This window comes from Melozone crissalis, unplaced genomic scaffold (assembly GCF_028551555.1).
Source record: "Melozone crissalis strain CALT ecotype California unplaced genomic scaffold, PUWL_Pcris_2 ptg000066l_1, whole genome shotgun sequence".
Classification (NCBI taxonomy): domain Eukaryota; kingdom Metazoa; phylum Chordata; class Aves; order Passeriformes; family Passerellidae; genus Melozone; species Melozone crissalis.
This window is the reverse complement of record NW_026535844.1, coordinates 9323921-9338634: the sequence shown is the minus strand read 5'-3', so window position 1 is coordinate 9338634 and position 14714 is coordinate 9323921. Positions and strand designations below refer to the sequence as shown.

The 14714-nt window shown below is 55.1% G+C and overlaps 1 pseudogene; it reads right to left on the bottom strand.

Moving 5' to 3' along the window:
* LOC128945469 (zinc finger protein 208-like) overlaps positions 1-14714 on the bottom strand; it is a 304103-nt pseudogene that overhangs the window by 86772 nt on the left and 202617 nt on the right.

Below are 14714 nucleotides of genomic sequence, written 5' to 3'. Positions count from 1 at the left end.
TCAGAGGCGCAGGGGATGGGGGTCACAGCCCGGTCCTGTCACAGCCTCCCCTCAGGGACAGGAATCCCCGTCCTGCTCCGGCCTGGGGTCCCTCCCACGGGACACATCCCTCGGGAACGGGCTGCTCCAGCGGGGATCCCCCCGGGCTCACAGGAGCCGCCAGGAGCCGCTTCCATGGCTCTGCAGGGGCTTCCCAGGGGCTCGGGGGAAGATCTGAGAGAGGCTGAAAAGAGAGAAGATCTGGAGAGGCTCAGGGTCTCTCTCAGTCATCCCCTGCTCCGGGCTGGGCTCCTGCGGGGCTGCAGGTGGGTCCCTGCTCCATCCTGGCTTCAGCCACAGCTCCCAGCGCCTCCAGCTCCAGGTGACCCCAAGCTCCCGGTGGTCCAGGGCAGCAGCAGTTCCTCGGCCTCCTGCCTGGGCCATTCTGGGGTGTGCAAATCTCAGCATTTCCTGGGAGAGCAGCACACTGCAAGGCCTGGGGAAATTTATCCCATGTACCCAATCTGCACCTCACCCAGCTGATTCTCCCATCACTCCTCGTCCTTGAGCGTGGCCTGGTGAGAATAGAGGGGAGGAACAGTCCTGGGCAGTCCCACACCTTCTCCCAGGGGGAAGCAAGCCCCACATTGCTTTGATTTCCCCCAAAAAGGGAAAACCGCCCCAGACCCCTTCAGCTGAGCAGAGGATGGGACAGGGTTTAGCAGAACACTTCCAATATTGTTTTTCCTGAGTCTGGAAAGAACCAGCCAAACTGAACCGATGTGGGACCCCCCAGCAGCGCCTCTCTGCCGTCCCAGCTGCAGCCCTCGCTGGCTGCTCCAGGCTCAAGGGCAGACCGGGAGCTCTGGGAAGGGGCCCCGGCTCGGGCCGCAGCCCCGGGGCAGCCCCACAGCAGCTCCGAGGCTCCTCCAGCTGGGGTGGAACGTGGCAGGGGGAGCAGGGGAAGGGATGGGGCTGCCGGCACCAGGGGAATGCGAGGGACACCGGGGGCACTTCACAAGCATTCAATGCAAAAGATAAAATCATAAGGAAGGCAAAAGGAACAGCAACAGCATCACCGTAGCACAGGGCCACACGAGGACGTGTCCCACTGGAGTGCGGTGACGCTGGCCGGATGCCGGGCACCCCCCAAAGCCACTCTCTCACTGCCCTCCACAGCCAGACAGAGGAGACAAAATTTAACCTGGGGTTAAGGAGTTAAGGATTGGAAGAGTTTCCTCATCAAACACCATCATGGGCAAAACAGGCTCAAAACTGGAGATATGAATTGAATTTATTGCTAAAAAACTGGGGACTACTAGAAGTAGAAAGAAACCCCTCCAAAACATCTTCCCCCACCCCTCCCTGCTTCCAGCTCTACAGGGAATGGGGCCGGGCTCAGTTCATGCCCCGGGGCTTCTCCCTCTGCTCAGGGACAGGAGTCATTCCCCTGCTGCACCCTGGGCTCTCTCCCACCGGAGACTTCTCCAGGAACGTCTCCAAGCTGAGTCCATCCCACGGGGCACAGCCCCCTCCAAGTGCTGCAGCGTGGGTCACTGTGCCGCGGGGTCAGTCCTGCCAGGACCATCCAAACGGATGTTTCTGCCCCTGCATTCATCCAGGTGCCCATGAGGAGACAGGAAAATGTGGAGCATCCCCAGCCAGGACCACAGATCACCAGGGTTCTGCCCAACGGGGGTCAATGAGGATCATCCAACGTGAATCCTCCCATGGGGGATGGAGCTGGAGCAGCACACACAGCTCTTCCCACACTCCGGGCACTCAAAGGGCTTCCCTCAGTGGCACTTCCGTTTGTGTTGTGTCAAGTAAGAGCTCTTGGTGAAGCTCTTCCCACACTCCCCACACTCGTAGGGCCTCTCCCCAGTGTGGATGCGCTGGTGGGTGGTGAGGGAGGAGCTGCGTTTGAAGCCCTTCCCGCAGTCGGGGCAGCAGAAGGACCTCCCCTCGGTGTGTATGGGCTGATGATGGAGGAGATGGGCACGGAGCCGAAACCTCTTCCCACACCCAGGACACTCGTAGGGCCTCTCCCCGGTGTGGATGCTCTGGTGGCGGCTGAGGTAGGACAGGAGCTTGAACCTCTTCCCACAGTCCTCACACTGGTAGGGCTGTTCCTCAGAGTGCAGGCGCTGGTGGTTGATGAGGTTGGAGTAGTCACTGAAGCTCTTCCGACATTTTCTACACGTGTAGGGCCGTTCCCCTGTGTGAATTATCCGGTGGCGAATCAGACAAAAGCTATCGCTGAAGCTCTTCTCGCATTCCAAGCATTTATAGGGCCGTTCCCCAGTATGGATCTTCTGGTGGCTGCGCAGGCTGGACTTGTGGCTGAAGCTCTTCCTACATTCCAAACACTCATACAGTCGTTCTCCAGTGTGAGTTCTCTGGTGGTGACTCAGGGCAAACCTCTCACTGAATCTTTTCCCACACTCCAAGCACTCATGGGGCCTTTCCCCGCTATGGATCCTCTGGTGCTTGGTCAGACTGGAGCTCCAGCTGAAGCTCTGCCCACACTCCAAGCACTCATAGGGCTTTTTCCCAGTGTGGATCACCTGGTGCTGCCTCAGGCTGGACCTACACTTGTAGCTCTTGCCACATTGCCCACACTTGTAGGGCCATTCCCCCGTATGGATCACCTGGTGTTTCTTCAGACAGGAGTTGTAGCTGTAGCTCTTCCCACATTCCAAGCACTTGTGTGGCCTCTCTCCAGCCTGAGGCTTCTCCACCAGCTCTGAGCTCTGGCTGCATCTCCGGCCGCCTTCTTGGCTCAGGGGGGCTCTTTCCTCCTCACACCTCCCTGGGCTGGGTTTGCAGCCCCTCCTCATGAGGGATCTCTGGGGCTTTTCCTTCTCCATCTGTCCACAGCTTGGGAATGACAAATCCTGGTCTGGGGGGAAAAAAAAGGGGTGAGAGCCTTGGGCTGGGGGTTCCTCCTGCAGAGGACTATTGCTGGAAGTCTCCAGGCTTTTGAGTTAAAAAAAATCAGCAAAGCACCAAGATATAGCTCTCAAAATGACCCTCACAGGAGATCTGCCCCTCTTGTCTCTTCAATCTGGGGTTTGGTTTCTCTTCCTTGAGCTGAAGGGAGTCCCGTGGCTCCTGGAGTTGCCCCTCTCTGAAGTCTTGCATACAGATGACCCAGGGGATTTTGAGGGTCCCAGAGGTCCGTTCTCCCCTGATTCTCTGCTCCAGGATTCCACAGATCCCAGGGGTCCCCATACCCCCGGCGTTCCCTCCCCGCTTCAGGCTGCTGGGTCGCATCCAGCTCTGGAACCACCCCTCTCACCTTCTCCTTCTCCAGGGGTCTTGAGGTTCCACTCCACTGCTCTTCTGGGAGGGTCCCCAAGACTGATGTCCTCCCCCTACCAGAACCTGGTGATTGCCATGAGGGACCCTGAATATTCCCAAAAGGAGGATCAGCTTTGGGGTCCTGCAAGATCCATACATACCCACAAAAAACCAAACCCTCTCAGGGACCACCAAGATATTTGAGTCTTGATTCTGGAATCTGCCAACTCCAAACACTTCCCCCAGAAGAACCCCTCTGGAGGACTCCCTGATACATTTGGGGTGAGCTCCCCCACCCAGTCACCAGCAGGATGGAAACTTGTGCTTCTCCTTCTGCTCCTCTTCCTGCTCCTCCTTCTCCTCTCCCCCTCCCCTCCTCCTCCGTGACCAACCCAGATCCCCCTTTCCCACCCCCCTCTGCCCCACAGCTGAAAAAGCATCACCAGCTGCTGGGTGGGGGGAACCAGCCCAAGGAGCTCCCCAAGGATGGACAGGGAGTTTGGGGAACCCCCCAGTGCGGATCCATCCCCTCCCACAGCCCTGGGGAATCACCCCAGGGACTGAGTGATGGGGACACAAAGGGAACACCACGGAACCCCTTTGCTGCTGTCCCCCGTCCCGTTATCCACCTCTCCTATCCTTTGTCTATCATCCCCTCTAAATCCCAGCTCCCCTCTGGCTCAGCTTAGGGCTGACCCTCCCCTGTCCCTCGAAGTTTTAGTGTCCTAAATGCCCTTTTATGGCTTCTCCCCCCTTATCCCATTGTATTGAAAAGAATAGGATGAAAGTGTCTTTACAAACAGATAGTGTGGATCCCCTTTGAGGTAGATAAGGAAGTAACAGGAGAAATCATCAGTTTCAGAAAATGTTATTAATCAACAGGAAATGCTGCTCAGCCAAGGTCCTGCTAAATTCCTGAACTTTGTGAAGGAGAACACAGATTTAACAGAGCCATGAATATTGTATTTTATACAAAAGGGTAGAATGTTGAGTTTGCACAGTCTCCCAGAGGTAATTAAGGACGTGGACATGCAGGGGGGCAATAAGGGAAAGTCGAGAAGTGATTTGGACAACAGGGCATGGATGGTGTTGGTGTGTTGGGAAGAGACAGGGTGAAGGGGAGTGTGCAGCAATATGATCAAGGCAAGAATCTGCAGGAGGAATCTATGTGGTAAGAAAAAAGATGATGGAAAAGGGGAGGAAGAGAAAAATACTGAGGATTCGGATGTTTTTCAGCAGGGTCTTAGCCGCAAAACTTGCCAGCTGATCATTTGTTTCCCCGGTTTCCAGGACAGGAAATCAAGGCGGTCAGGGTTTCAGGGGGTTTCTCTGTGGGGGGCAGCGGCAGCACCAGGCGCAGAGCTGCGGCACCGGGAGCACGGGCTGGGGGCCTGTGGGCAGCTGCGGGGCCAGGCCGGGGCTGTGGGGCAGCCGGGGCTCAGCGCCGGGCGCTGCCTGACCCCACCAGCCCCGGGCAGGGCCGGCAGCGGCCCCCAGCCCCCAGGAGGCTGCGGGACGCCCCGGCCGCTGCCCGGCCCCGTGGAGCTGCCGGCCCTGCCTGCCGGGGGCGCCTTTGGACACTGCGGCAGGACAGGGAGCGGCTCTGGGATACGGGCTGGGGAGGGCACCCTGAGCACAGGGAGGAGGAGCAAGGAACATCTGGGAAAGGCGGCTTATAAGGCAAGGATCAAGATATTCTTTGGGTCGCTGGAAAACAAATGATTCTGCAGAAAGCTCAGCAGCTGTCAGAGGATGAGCACCCACAGGCACTGAGGGGGGCTGCAGGAGGGGCACAAGAAGGCCCTGCAGCACTTGGGCACAAAGGCACAGCAGGTGAATTCAAGAAGGGAGCAGCAAAAGGCCAAGCTGAAGGCAAAGGCCAGGGCACAGTTCCTACAGCCCCTGAGGGATCAACCCCAGGGCCCAAGGGGGCCCCAGCACCCAGGGCACAGCTCGGCCACAAGCAACTGGCAGAGGCATTGCCCTCCTCGGCAGGGGAGAGCCCACCCAAACAGCCCCTGGCAAGGAACCAGGGCTCCAGCTGCAGGGCACAAGGACACTGCAAGCACAGACAGCAGCACCCTCAGGACCAGCAAGTCCACCCCTTGATGGACATGGATTGCCAGGGCTGTCACAGCTCCCATCACACCAGGGACCCTCCACACTGCAGCCTTTGAGAACATTCAGGGTGGGTCTGCATTGAGAGGAGGCATTTCCTGATGGACACAGGGGCCTCTCAATCCACTCTGAATCTCAGACCTAAGGGGTGAAAATTGTCAAAAAGTTGTTTGACCATTCAGGGAATAAGTGGGAAAAATGAGCAGGTGTGTTTTCTTCAGCCACTATTAGTAGATGTGGGAGATAGATTTGAAATGCATGGGTTTCTACTTCCTCCTAATTGGGATCATCATTTACTGGGAAGGGATTCAATGGCTAATGTGGAAATATAGATTTGTATTCTAAAAGGTAAAACAGAGGCTCATGCTGTACCTTTGTGTGAGATGAGTGGCAAGGCCTGTGCTAAAGTGAACCCAGAAGTGTGGGCAGCCCCAGGAAAATACAGACAATTTGATATGGAGCCTCTCCAAAGTTCTTTGTAGCAACCAGGACAAGAGGTGTTTAAAAGAAACACCCCATTCCAAGGGTGAGAAGGAAGGAAGGGCTCACAGCCTGGTATTGAGTCCCTGTTAAAGGCAGGGCTTTTGGAGCCAGGGATCTCTCCATACAACACTCCTATTCTGCCAGTCAACAACCTGGATGGATGGACAGGAGGAGGAAACACAGAATTTTCAAGTGTTAAAATGAAAATTAACTGAGGCTGCTGCCCTGGTCCTTACAGGGAATAAGAATTTGAATAGTATGTTAAACAGGGCCATGCCAAAGGAATTCTTCTGCTAAAATGTTTAACCCAGTGGCCAGAGTGGCCTCATTGTCTGCAGAATGGTGCAGACAGAGCTTTCATGGGAACTGAGGCCTGAAAACTGATAACAGCAGGAACTCTTATTGTTCAAGTCTGGCATCAAGGTTAAGCTTTGACAACCCAAAGAGCCTCTAAATGGATGAGCAGGGCTCGGTCAGCCCTCAGCCTGGCCTCAAGGGCTCTGAAGCCCCGCAGATTTGCACTTCCCGCCTGCAGCAGGAGGATGGGAGGCCGCCCCTGAGCCTGCCCTGAAGGCAACGCAGCAGCAGCCAGGGCTCCACAGCGGGCCAAGCCCCTGCGCCTGCCCACAGATCCTCGCCTGGAATCCTCTGCAATCCTGGCCACCCTCCTCTGCCATCTCCAGCCCCTGGGGCCAAGCCTTGCTGCCACTGCTGCAGCTTCAGCGCTGGCTGGGCCTGCACTGCCACAGCTGCTGGGGAACACCACGGCACAATTCCACTCCGGGCCTCACTGACACCCACACTCTGGGCTGCCTGCCATTGCACTGCTGCAAAATGTACCGATTTGGGTTCTTTTAAATATACTTTCTCTACTCAGGTTTGGTTTGTCTTCGCCTTAGGGAAAGGAATTTTAAATGTTTTTTATAAGGGATGTTACACCACTCAACAGAGATGAGCTTAACATGTTAATAGACTGGGAATAGCCCAAGAGATACCCACAGAGATAATGACCAGCAACAAAACATCAACATTGCCCAGCAGCAAACAGCAACCAACAGCTACCCCAGACACTGCCCGGGCAGAGCTGGAGACACCTGGGCTGGAAAAGGCTGAGAAGGAAATCCAGGAGTTTGGACCCAATTCACATCAGAGGGGAAGAAATCCGGGTCCTATAGGAAACCAAATGCTAAATAAGAACTCGGCAACTTGGAAGCACTGAACAATAAACAATTTCAATGGGTTTTGGATGGTAAAAACTTAAAGATAAATCTAGTAAAACCCATGTGTCATGGAATGATTTTTCTCTACACAGCCGGGCTATATGTGGATGCAATTGTTTCTGTTGCACATCCTGGACAGAATCAATTAATGCCTTGATTCTCTAACACTACAAATATTGTTGAAGAATTTTGGTTCTTCTTGCAGTTTTGGTGACAAGATTACACGATTAGAATGGTTTTTCTTAATAATCCTACTTTTATACTGCCAGTTAGACTAGGGGTGTTGGGCCAGGGGTGTGAGAGTCAGCTTTTAGTCGTAGGAGAAGAAGTAGAAAAAAAATTTATGGCTTTGGATTTTGTGTATGTGTGTGTGTGGCTGTTGTGCTGGCAAAATTTTGGTATGGGCTCTTCGATATTCAAATTTAGGCCTCATTTTTAAAAACTAGAAGAGCTTTAAAGGTGACCGTCAAACAGGTAAAAAGTTAATATTCTATTGTTAAAAAAAAAGTAGCTTTTAGGGGGGCCACAAGTGAGTCACCAGATGGCTTCCCTGGAAGTGAAGCTTCATTCCAGGCAGCCTGCAGAGGAGCTTTAGAAATGCAAATTAACACTGCTGGGCAAAGCCTGGACAATGCACCTGGGTCTCTTGCCTGGGGCAGGAATTGGGCTGATTCCCTCTGCCCCTCACCCCAAGCTCCGCCTGCTTGCACTGATGGAATTTGAACAGCTCAAGGCAGAGCCCAGGGGGAGGATATCTGACCCTGCAACAGAAACGGGTGAAGCTGCAAAGGGAAACAGCAAATGGAGAATGTTGGGAAAACTTCACTATAAATAAATGGGGGGAATCAACCCTCTGCCCACTCCAACATGCGCTGTCACTGTCTGTGTTATATAGGGTGTATCAGAGCACTGGGGATTTTTTGCTAACACAACTTCACAGAAATGAGCTGGGAATCCAAGTTTTTGATGATTTAATTAGAGAAAAGTGGTTTGATGATTTAATTAGAGAAAATTGATGCAGTCTTGGCTGAAGGGAGCACCCAAAATGGGGCAAAGATGAACGGCCAGCAGAACAAATCCTACAACACCATGGACCAGCCCCTGGGAACCCGAACCAATTCATATCAGGAGCCACAGAGCCCATTTCTCATTTCAATGGAATCATTAGATTACAATCTGCCCTCGCAATAACCAACCAGACAGCTCCAGCTCCTGACCTTCCTGCTGACCAATCTGGGGCGAACTCCCCGTCCCAGCTCACCCGCGAGATGAAGAGGGCGAGGGAGCGGAGGCGCTCCCGGGGCTGCAGGGCCGCGCACTGAGCGGGGAGCACGCCGCGAACCTTCTTCTTTCTCCTCGGCTTCCTCCTCCTCTTCCTGCTCCTCCTCTTCCTCTCTCCCTCCTCTTCCACCCGCTCCTCCTCCGTCTTTCCTCCCACTCGTCCTCCCGTTGCTAATCCCGCCTCCTTCTCCTCTTCCTCTCATCCCGGCCCTTCTCAAGCTCCTTTGTCTTCCCACCTCCTTCTGCTCCATCTCTTCTCGTGCTCCCCCCGGGCCCAGCGCCCGCGCTTTGTCCTCATGTCGGCTTTCACCTGCCCAAGAAGGTCAGGGCGGGTCCCGCGGGTCGTGTCCCCCATCCCCCGGGGTGTGTGCGCTCCCGCCGGGGCCCCCAGCCCGGTGTCACCCCCTTTTCTGTGCCCACAGAGCTCCTGAGCCGGCGGCGGCCGCAGCCCCTCCCCGTGGGCTCGGGCCCGGCCGGGACCCCCCGCTCCGTCCCCGCTCCGTCCCCGCTCCGCTGATTTTGGGGGGGTCCCGTGTCCCCCCCAGCCCCGCTGGCGCTCTGCCCGCGCCCAGTGCCTGCCCCCAGTGCTCCCAATAAAGCTTCCCAGTTAAACCCAGTCCAGTTTATGGGGGCACTGCGGAGGGACTTGGGGGGACCCCGCGGGGGGCTCGAGATTGGGAGTGGCAGAACTGACCCCGGGATGGATCGGGAATGGGGACCCCTGTGTGTCCCCGCTCGGGGGGGGCCTTGATATGAACCCCAGCGGGGCACCCAGCGAACCCCAAAAGGCGCCAGGACCCTCCTAAGTCGCCCCATAGGCCCCAAGGACCCCCAAATGCCACAGAAAAATTCTACCGAAAAAGAAATCTGCGGAAAGCAGCCAGTCAGAGAAGGCGGTGAACATTTTTTATTAAAACAGCGCTGGGCGCTGATGATTCCCCAGTTGCCAGGCCGGCCCCAGCCCGACCTGCCTCGGCTCCATCCCGGCTCCTCCCGCGGGAAGTGACGGCGTTGGGATATGAGGGGCCAAGGGTACGCGCCAGGCCCGGGGGGAGCAGGGGAAGGGATGGAGGAGGAGGAGGAGTGCCGAGGAAGGAACAGGAGAAGGACCAGAGGGAAGAGAAGGAGGCGGGATTAGGAAGGAGGGGAAGCGGGAGGAGTCCCCATCCCAAGGTGCTAACCCCTTGTTTTGCCTCTCAAATCAGGGTTTGTCATTCCCAAGCTGTGGCCGGATGGAGGAGGAGGAAAAGCCCCGGAGATGCCTCACGAGGAGGGGCTGCAAACCCAGCCCAGGGAGGGGTGAGGAGGAAAGAGCCCCCCTGAGCCGGGAAGGCGGCCGGAGATCCAGGCAGAGCTCAGAGCAGGTGGAGAAGCCCCATGGCAGGGAGAAGCCACACAAGTGCTTGTGTGAGGAATGAAATCCTGGAGATGAGAGCTCCTTTTCAGAGTAGTAATTGGTAGTTGATGTTAATGAAATTGATAAGGTCTTAATTTGAAATGTTGGTCTGTTGCTATACATTGAATGTTGGAGTTCTAGGACTTGCCTTCAGTTGCCGTTGCTAAATGTTACTATTTTACCCTGTATTCGTATCTCTCCTTGTCATACTCTGTATTTGTACCCCGTGTTAGTCTGTTGTTAAACCTGGAATGCTAGAATTCTAAGACTTGCCTTTAGTTGCTGCTGTTAGATGTTACTATTTTACCATGTATTTGTATCTCTCACCGTCATACTCTGTATTTGTACCCCTTTCCATCTCACCCATTCCTGTCGGGAACCACTTCCCTGCTCCCCTGCTCCCCTGCTCCCAGGAGGACTTGCATCGGGACTGAATTCAAATGAAAGGCTGTGGGAACTATGTGAACCCTCTCAAAACAACAAACTCAGGAACTGCTAAAAGGCTCCTGTTTTCCTTATGGCCAGCCTTGGAAAATGTTCCTCTTGCCTGAATGGCACAACATTCCTTTCTCACACATTTAGAGGAAGTGCCAAGCCAAGCTGTGGCTGGGATGAAACACCCTTGTGACTGAAGCCCACTCTCTTGTGGCCCTAGCAATAGTGGTCCAAAAGGAGACCCTGTGAGCTGTCCTGGGCCACTGTGGGCTGTGACCCTCAGTCTCCCTCTGAGGGGGCCTCTCAGAGCCAGCAAACCCTGGGGATCATGCTGGATCATGCCCTCGGGTTTGCTCTGCCTGCAGGATCACTGAAACGTGTCCTGGCTGATACCTTCACTCCTCAAGGCCTCAACCTTCATCCAGCAGAAGATGCAAAAGCATCTGGAGGGAGGATTTCAGTGACCTCTGAGGGGAATTTTTCATAGGTAGCTTGCTTGCACTGACTGTTTCTGTTTGTGTGTGTGCTCCTGCACATGTGCCATAGGAAATCAGGGAGAAATAATGCTTTCTTGGATGTGTAAGTACCTTGGATATCTAAGTTAGGCCTGTAAGCAAGGTTCAGTTATTGTTCTGAACTTACTTAAATGCTGCTAAGTATTGTTCTTTTGCTCAGTTGTTAAACATAAGTTATAAGTGAAGTGTTGTTTTTCAGTTCAGTTGCTGAATAGAATGTGGAAGTTATAGCTGTAAGTTAGGTTAAGTGCTGAGTGTTATTGCTGTGTTGAATTGCTAGCCCTAAGGTATAAGTTAGGTTATAAATTAAGGTAGAATTTGAAGTGCTGCTCAGTGTTGTTAACTTTTAGGCCTCGTTCCTTTTAATCCCTGTCCAAACTTTCTTTTGTCCCATGCCCTTAGCACAGCATGCCTCCACTCACACTGTCTTGGAGAGTTTCTCAGTTCATTTCTGTTTTGATTGACTGGATTTTGTTTGGGTTTGTTGTTGCTTGTTTTCCCTGGTGCCTTAGCTGTCTTGTAGGCAGTAGAGTGACTCTGGCCAATGAATTGATTGTGCTTTGTTGCTAAACATTAAATCTGACTTTTACTCATGCCTTTGCCACTGATTTTTAAGCAATCTCAAACACTCTTCTTGGGGAAGACTAAACATAAAATATGATTGTCTGGCAAAAGATTTTGAGAATACAGAAACTATAAGCGAGATTGAAATGAAAGCAAGCTTTGAGATCCCTCAGTTACTGAACAACGGGAAAACAATGGTGTGGCCGGCTGAAGGTAATCCCCTTTTGATGAAACAATACCCTCTGCTTGCAGACAGCTCCAAGGGTCAGAGCAGACCCTGCCAGCTTGGCAGAAGGGGTCCAAAGAGGAGGTTTTAGGGTTTAAAATGTAACACATTGTGGTAATGTAATGATTCTTATAGGCTGTATGTAAATGCTATAGGATTTGTATCTTGTACTAGATTGGTTAGTGAGAATCAGTATATTCAACACAGAAGAAGATTGATTGTATTGTAACGGGATCCTTGGTCTCTTACCCCTTTTACTCTCTTGCCTCTCTTACTCTCTCACCCTCTCACCCTCTCTACCCCTCTCTTCTCTCGGGGCTGCTCCAGCTGTGCCTGGCAGCTCCCAGCAGGGCCCTGCACCCAGGCCCTTTGCAATAAACCACAAGTTCCAGACCTGGCTGCAGAGATCTCTCGTCTCTGCCCCTTCCGACCGTCCTACCCCCTGACACTCCTACAACTCTCGTTCCTGACTGCCCCACAATGTCCCACATCCCCGAGGGTTTCACAAGGGCCACAGCCGGCACCCAGCAGCCGAGGGACAGCCTGGAAGGGGCCGGGAGCAGCCGCGGCCTTGTGGCCTTGCAGCCCCTGCGGTGCCCGGGGCCCCGGGCAGGCTCTGGCCGGGTTCCAGCGACAGCCGCAGCGCCGCCCTGCCGAGCCCGGGGCCGCAGCCCGGGCTGCCGGGGCAGCGGGAATGGCCCGGCCGGACGCGCCGGGGCCCTGCGGGCCGTGGCTCCGTGTCCCGGGGAGGCCGGGGCCCAGGGGGACCCTCGGGGCTCTGCCGGGCACCGGGGCTCGGCCCTGCCCTGCTCAGGGACACCCGGGGGCACCGAGCGCAGCCCCGGCCATTGGCAGGGCACGGGGAGCCGAGCGGGGCAGCGGCACCACGGAAACACCGAGGGGTTGCCCGGGCACGGCCGGGGAGAGCCGCGCTGGAGAGCCGGGAGAGGCTGCTCGGAGCTGGCCCGGGCTCGGGCACCTGGGGAACAGAGCCCGGCTCGGAGCTGACTCTGAGCCTGAGACACCTGAAAACGACAGCACGTGTTGCTAGACACACTTCATTATTCTGTATTTTCTCAATGTGAGTTTCTATGAGGAAACATTTTTACATTCATTTTACAATATTTTCTCCCTTTAAAATGAGATTAATCACTTTTTGTTATATATCCGGAGGGATGGGCTGGGAAAGGTTGTGGGTATTGGAGTTTTTTATTCAATGTATTTTCAAACCTGAGATGTGACAAGTCCAGACTGGGACTCCAACAGCAGTGTCTGGTTCTGACTGCTCTGCTTTTCACTGTGAGATCCCAGTTCTTTCAAATCCAGCAGTCAAAGCCCTTGAAACACGGAAAAGCTGGGAATCAGGTTAAAGCCCTTGGAGGGTTTCCTCTGTCCGTACATTCCCCATCTCCCCTGGTGTCCGTTCAGCCTCTCCGCTCCTGTCCTGGTGCACATTGCTGTATCCCGAGTTCAGTACGTGCTTTTATAGATAGATGGAGACCTGTGATTATTGTGTATGCAGTTGTCTCGCAGTGAGTTGCTGTGACGGCACATTCCGTGCTCCTCGGCTTTGTGCCCAAAGAGTGGCTATTGTGTCTTTAACCCCCGGCAGCCGGGACGGGCCGTGTGCGGGAGCGGGGGCGGGAGCAGCTCCTTGTTCGCTGCGCGGGCATTTCGAAGCCTCGCTGCGCGGCTTTTCCGCGGCTCTCTCTGCGCCCCGTGGTTTTCTGTGTGGCTGAAAAGCTTTTTCGGGCCAGGCAACGAATGGATTTTCCCTTTCCTCGGCCGGGAGAGGCTGCAGCGCGAGCCTGGGAGTGCCCGGGGCGCTGAGCAGCGGCTGTGCCGGAGCCCGGGGCCCCGCGGGCAGGAGCGGAGCGGCGCCGCTGCCGCCCGAAGCCGCTGCGAGCCGGGCCGGGCCGGGCCGGGCCGGGAGAGAAAACAGCCCGAGGCTGCGGCGCCGCCGCTCCACCCGCCGGGACCGCGCCCGCGGAGCGCGGCTGGGGAGGAGCGCAACGCCGGGCGAGCCCCGGGCTCGCATCGCCTTGGGACAGCCCATGGTTGGCTTTTCCCTGCGGGAGAAACCGGTGCCGCCTGTAGCCCGTGCTGTGAGCGGGGATTTCTCTGGCATTTTGGGTCTTTTGTACCAGGGTGTGGGGGGGGGCTAAGGGCTGACAACTCAATGTCTATTAATGTTTTTTAATGGTTTTTTGTTCATGCCTTGTGGGCATTCTGTTTGTTAATAAACTGTTGGAGGTTTTTTCAGTTTCATCTATGAACCTTCATTTCCTGTTGGTGGAAAGAGATTACTGGAACCCTGTAGAGGGGACAACACTCACCCCAGAGTGTCCTCTTTTAAATCATCTCTCAAGCTGAGACACCCTACAAGTGCTTGGAATGTGGAATGAGCTCCAGCCAGAGCTCCCACCTGATCCGGCACCAGGAGATCCAAAGCAAGGAACATCCCTGCTGGGGCCTGGGATGTGGGAAGGGCTTCATATGGAAGTCTGACCTGGTCACCCATCATAGGGTCCACCTCAGGGAATGGCCCCACAAGTTCTTGGAATTTGGGCAGAGCTTCCAGTAAGAACTCCCACCTCATCAAGGTCAACCAGATCCACACCGGGCAATGGCGCTGTGAGTGTGGGGAGTGTGGGAACGGCTTCAGCCCGAGCTCCCAGCTCGTCACCCGCCAGTGCATCCACACCAGGGAGAGTCCCTGCAGGTGTCCCCAGTGTGGGAAGAGCTTCTCACAGAGCTCTCACTTGACCCAACACCAACGGAGGCGCCACTGAGGGAAGCCCTGCGAGTGTCCCGAGTGTGGGAAGAGCTTTGTGCGCTGCTCCAGTTTCATCCTCCGTGGGAGGATCCGCGCTGGATGATCCCCAGTGACCCCCACTGGGCAGAGCCCTGATGATCCCTGATCCGTGTGATCCCTATTGAGTGCAGAGAAGGTGTTGGAGAGGTTTCTTTGCTTTCTCCTTGCTGCTGTGATTTGGTTGGCAATAAATTCACTCCCTGTGCCCAGGCTGGGTCTGTTTTGCCTGTGCAGGTGCTCAGGATGGGACTTCTCCCCTTCCTTTTCTGAGCTCCTGGGCTTCGCCTTTGTGTTTCCTCTCCCTGTGCAGCTGCAGAGGGCAGGCACAAAGCAGTTTTTGTGGCTTCCAGCTTCCAGGCAGGGTCAGCCGAGCCCTGGA